This window comes from Aphis gossypii, chromosome 3 (assembly GCF_020184175.1).
Source record: "Aphis gossypii isolate Hap1 chromosome 3, ASM2018417v2, whole genome shotgun sequence".
Classification (NCBI taxonomy): domain Eukaryota; kingdom Metazoa; phylum Arthropoda; class Insecta; order Hemiptera; family Aphididae; genus Aphis; species Aphis gossypii.
Window position 1 is genome coordinate 39,494,106 of NC_065532.1, and position 6,718 is coordinate 39,500,823.

The window sequence follows — 6,718 nt, forward strand, 5'->3', positions numbered from 1 at the left end:
ACTTTAAATGCTTACACTAAGAAGTTTAAATTACATTTATATACAATTTACATTATGATTATATTTATATACATAAAAAATAGACATATTACCTATAATTTATAACTCGTCAAATCAAGATCAATCAGTGCCATATTATTCAAATAAAATGTATACCAATTATACTATTTCAGAACTTTTTCTATTCCCAAATGCAAAGTTTGCTAAAAAAAGTGTACCAGTGATTGTACGGTTCAAATCAAGACTTGAGTACTTCCCATCATACCTTCTATAAGCTGTAATTGTAAGCCAAAATAAACATACAAATCAATAGGTAATTTTAGATTCTGAAGGGAGAAATAAAAATATATTAGTTTTACAATGATGAGGTTTTTTTTTTTGCGTCTGAAGACACTTTACATAATAGAAAAAACTGTACCAATCTTCAATTTTGAAAGACGTACAAATTAGATTTAGTTTGTAAACTAAGGAAGTGAAAAGTATATGAAAAATAAAAAAATCAGATTATTCTTAGTACTTAATAATTAGAACACAAAAATAAGATTATGAAAAAATGGGAGTATTTACACAAGGCGCAACACAAGTTTTCGATTAAATCGATTTTGTTTTTTTGTTGTAATAATTCAGAAAATAACAATTGTGGTAAATACTTGATATTTTTACCAAATATTTGAAATATTTGTTTTATCGTTTTATAGACATGATAACATTTACAAAAACTTTTTTGTGGTATTTTTATAGATATCATTTGAAATTGTTTACTTTTTCAATTTATATTGATACCTAATTTTTGTTTGTAAATAAAAACTTTAAAAATTTAATATTTAATTTTCTCAAATTAAAAAAACATTAATTAATATTATAATAAGCATAGAATATAATATTATAATAAATAATAATGCATGCAATGTTATTTTTGAAAAACATCAGTTTAATCTACCTATAGTAATACTAATAATAATATAAATTATTTTACTAACATTATAGGTAAATAACTCCTGGTCTGAATCGTTATTTTTAATATCATATATAAATTTATAATGCTACTATAGTACTATTTTATTATTGATTTCTAGCACATCCATTAAAGGGACTACTGCAGTGATAGAGTATATCAATTAAACTATATACGAGTATATTAAACAGCAAAGTAAATCACTTGTTTTTTATATGAATTTTTCTTAAATTTCTCTACTTCAATACTTCGTATAATACTATACAGATTCATTGTTTTAATAAAATACACCTATTCAGTGGAAAACAGATGCATACTTGAAATTAAATTGCGTAAGACGTAATTTTTCTTATGATAAGAAATTTAAAAATGTATTTTTAAAATAAATACATGTTTTAAAATTAAATTCGAAATTATTTTTAATATAGGCAGAGCTGTGTCAATTAATTCAGCGCCTCGGGGCAAAATTTCATTTGGGGCCACAGGTAGTAGGTATATTAAGCGCAAATAAAGACGCCCCTTTATTTTTACAAAAGTAAGACACCCGGGGGAAATTGCCCCCTTTGTCCCCCTCTTAACACGGCTCTGTATATAGTTATGCTAATAGGTAAATTCCAAAGTTCTGGAAATTAGCCAACTTTTATAATACATGCAAATTTTGATATGCATGTGTACTTTATATAGTGTATTTTTATTTATTAAAGTTGAAAGGAAACACTAACATGATAAAATTTTGGGACGAGGAAGACATTATATCATAAAAAAAATCTCTACTTCACCTACTATTTTCTGTAAATTGTTATAAACATTTACAACAATTGAAACATTTATCTGTCATTTTCTTATAATTTTTAACAATTTTAAGTCAGACATTGCTTTTATAATATCCTTTTTGTACCTATTAATTATTATCATTAAAACAAATAATTTAGAAAATTATAATAGTAAACAATAGCGTATTAAATAGTGTAATTATAATCGCTATCTTCAACACAATCGTCGCTTACAAATGATAGATAAAATAATTGATTTTTATTTTATACTGTACACATGTATTGTTTAATAAATAGTTATTAAAAAAAAGGAAAAATTCATATCTGAGTTAAACAAACATGATAAATGACTATAAAATTCTCACAAATTAATAGTTACGAGTTACGATATCAACTTACCTAACCATGCGACTCATTATAGGACTACAAATATGCATTGTAGACTGTTACAGTTTACATACTTAAAAATAATAATATAATGTTCAACGCACTCTCGTACACTCGAAAATTCACGTCAGTCTATTATATTTATTTCAATCAGGTGAAATAAACCTAGACTAGGCTACGTTAGCCTAAATTAGGTCAGGTTTGACTTTTTTCTTAGTGTTAGAGACGGCGTAGATCGTTAATAATTCCTTCTCTCGCGGGCCATCAACGTTTATTTTCAAAACCATTACAACTTGAGTGAGTCCGTAAGGCAACCTACCTCCTATACGACTCATTGATACTTATATAATATTCTTTAAAACAATATAATAAGTATGGTAATTTGTAATAATAATTGTTATTATTATATTAATATTATCTTCTATTAGATATCTCTTTCTTTTTTATTCTTCTTAGTTTTTTGGCTTTCATCAGTTAATTTGCATATTTTCTAACCACTTTTCACTTCTTTCTTGTCCAGAATAATCTTAACCTTGTTCTCCGAGTTTATAGCACAGTCAATTGTCATGCAACATCTTACTCTTTTTCCACCCAGTCATCACATATAAATATATAATTCACATTCGAATAAGGTGTGTAACACATCTATTATTTTATGTCTACAGAACTACGCTGCCAAATCCTTCTTCCCGAACCTCTTTGTGTATGCTAGAAAACTTGATGTTTTCATTTACAACAGTACTTGGAAATTTAGAATGAGTCTCTAAGGTGGTATGATTCGATATCACAGTGGTTCAACAAAAGACCCTACTATAAATTAGAAACGTTCATAAATGAACATCAAGTGATTACATCGCTGCAAAACAACAATTAAGAAATGCCGATTTAGGAGAATAAAAGCTTAACATAATTATCTTTAGAAAGACGTTTGATGGTATACAGATGGCATTATATAATAATACTTACACACCACACCAAATTATAGTCAAAAGAATTCTTATAAAGATCGTAATAATAAGATGCAAAATTAGACTACGCGAATAAAACGATTAACTATCAGCACTATTTTGTCATTTACATAAATTAAAATTTTGCTTGTACTCTATCATACCAAGTATTCCCAAAAATGTAGATAAAAGGCCACTTCGCCACTAGATGTTGACACGACCCCAGCGCTTGCGACCTCTCCTCATCTGTACACACTACACACTGTCACTCTGGCCCTGACAGGAGAATATCGAGATTAAAATGATAAGACCGCGGTAGCTCACTGTTACGAGGCAGGCAGAGCTGATATCGTGAGCAGGTTTAAATTCTGTACCGTGCGTAATTTGTTCATTTAATTTTCGATATCTATCCTATGACCGGCCACATCACGTATGGCCGCGTCAATGTAAAATGACTGAAATAACAGTTATACCCTTCAGACAACAGCGTAAAAAAGAGAGATAACGAAAAAAGAATCCGCCAATAACAACATAATCAAGGATCTGTTTCTAGAACATCCTTAAAGTTCCAGAACCATATGTAGAACTAACGAAAATATTGCAGAGATTATAAAAAAAGTATATCTTAAATTGATAAACATACCTTCCTGTTTAACAAAGCCTATGGGCCTCACGGAGTTAAATACTTTTTTTAATCAATTAAGGTAGTTGCTATTATAATTAAATAAGTTTAAAATTTGTATATTATTATAATAATACAAGTATAAGTATAAATAAGCTATATGTTATTTAAGTAAAAACTTTATAATTAAAGTTCAATAAACTTATTAAATCGATTTTAATTTTCGAAATATTGTTATGATCGATTGTTTGATATTTTGATATTGTTAAAATTTAATTTCTTTTCTATTTTACTAATATGTAGTTAATAATTCGTAGAATACCTACTTTTATTTTAATGAGAATTGATCACAAAATATATTATTATTGATCTTAATTTAAATGACTAGTTTTCTCTAGAATACGTTTTAAATTTAAGAAACTGTATACTGTATACATACAATATAAATATATCATTATTGGTCATTACCATAAACCCCAGAGGAGTTAAAAAAATCGGTGGAATCAATTGTAATAGATAAGCTGGAACCAGCATATGAATTTGACTATTGATTAAATATAATTCTAGTTACCAAATAAAGTTATATTATTGAATATTTATAAGTAAAACATTTTTTAAATTTAAAAAACTATTTTTTTATTTAATATGTCGATTATCACTCTAAAGTCTATTACTGAATAAATCATTTTAAATAATCCTGTGTAGTAATATTTTAATTAAGTGTCTATAAAAATGTAATGAATCATTATATGTAGGTATGCATATGTTATAGCAATAACTTACTCATCATTAATAATTAATGTCTTTATTCTGTATATAATAAATATATATATAGGTACCTATATACTTTACATATATATATATTATACTAGTATAGATGTACAATGTATTTTAGTATTTATACTCCAGTAAAAAGCCTAATATAGAAGTATGACTAGTATGTACCTATAATGTATTTTGTACATATATGCAATATTTAAATTGAAACTATTGAGTGTACTAGCCATTGAAGTTCATAGAATTATAGAAATACATAAAATATGTCAAGGATATTAGTATTTAATAGAACATAATATAATACATAAGGTAGCTACATAGGTAGATAGTAGATACTAGGTACATCAATAGTTGTAATATATGCTAACGGGTATATGTCGGTATTAATTGTTAGACTTCAAGACTTTCTTTTTGATGTACCATTGCCCGATAGCCCATAGCCCTTGGAATATATACTATAATATAATGATGATAAATTATTTGCAACAGACTTAGGTTATATTATAAAATATACCTAGATTTATATTTGTATAATAAATAATTATTAATTAATAATAACAATATTATATACTGGTAGTAGTTAGATAGTTAGTAGATAATTAAATCATAGTAATTCATAATATTATATATTATATACTCAACTTATATATAATTCAGTAAGATTTAATGAATTTAAATTTTATTAATCTTAAATATCCACAGTTTGTCTATCCAATAAAATAGAATCTTTAAAAATATCGATTATGTTCTTAGAAAGTATTTAAATAAATTATTATGGATCTTCTTATCATTCTGTAAAATATAGTTATTTTTTTTTTAAATTAAGTAGTAAAATAATAAACTATAATTTTAAAGTAATGTTTGTTATAAAATATCCGATACAGCTTAAACCAGTGTAAGTAATTAGAATATTAATCATTTAAATTTTTAACATTAACGGATTTTATTTACACTTCTAAAAACGGAACCTATTTCATGTGTCTCTGCGTATGTATAATAGGTATATAACAATATACATATACATTATACACTATAAATAACGAATTATATACAGTTCCTATACAGATAAATTTCATCTTTATCAAACTGTTAATAAATTCCATTAGCGATTAGTGTATAGGTACATTAACATAAACTATTAATTTATACTATCATTATTTTTATACAACGACACTATTTATTTCTAGTTTTCTAGGTAATTTAATATGGGGTGACCGCATCTCCATTAGTTGTTAGATATATATTTTTTTTATGATCAGACTGTGAGTGTAGTTGAGATTATTTATCTACCCTCGATTGTCACAATTTCTATTTTTCTAGTCTGGCTATATATTCTGTCATCCAGCACGGACAACTACACGTTATTATATAACTATGACTAATGATGTACTAGAATCTAAGGTTTGGCGCCACTGAATAAAAAAACTGAGCCATGGAATTTAATAAAGAAAAAACAATTTATGATCAGAAATAAATATATACAAACGAAAATACTTGTAACTAATTTGTGTTTTTTTCCAATGGTAAACGATACTTGCCCTCCAAGTAAAACCGGATAAGGTCGATAAGGACAACTCCAGACTACCTATAATATGCACCTTTATATTATTATTACGCATGTGTTGTATTAAGTATAAACACGTCACAACTCAAACTCATATAGTAATATGTATATTAAAAGACAGAAAATGCAAATATATATAAATCGCATTGTAATCGATTATATATTATATTGTATGTATTATAGGTTATAGTAATAAACACGAAATGTAGCTACGGGTGTCATAATTTTATTTTTTAAATGTATTCTTTTTTTAATACTTTGTTTTCTGGTTAATATTACTTATACCTATTAATCAAATGATTTAGTCTATCATTGTTTACAAATAATATTAGAGAGACTTAAAATGTACAAAATAGGCTAACAACCTGTTATCCTTAAATATTTAAATCATTATTATTTTTTCAAAAGAATTTTCAAACTTTGATAAGAAGACCACATAAAATATATTAAATTGTTGTAACATAAAAAAATTGTTTAAAAAAAAAATTAAAATGGTACGCATGTATAGGGACACTCCCAGATTGTCCCAAATAGACACAAAGTTTTTTTTTATTTGTAGATATTTTATCCTACTATTTAAAACTATCTGCAGAGATTACAGGAGTTGTATACGGGAGTATCTTGTATTCCTTGTATTCTCATTGGTATGTATTTTAAATATTTAATAAAAAGCTACATATTTTTAAATGTCTA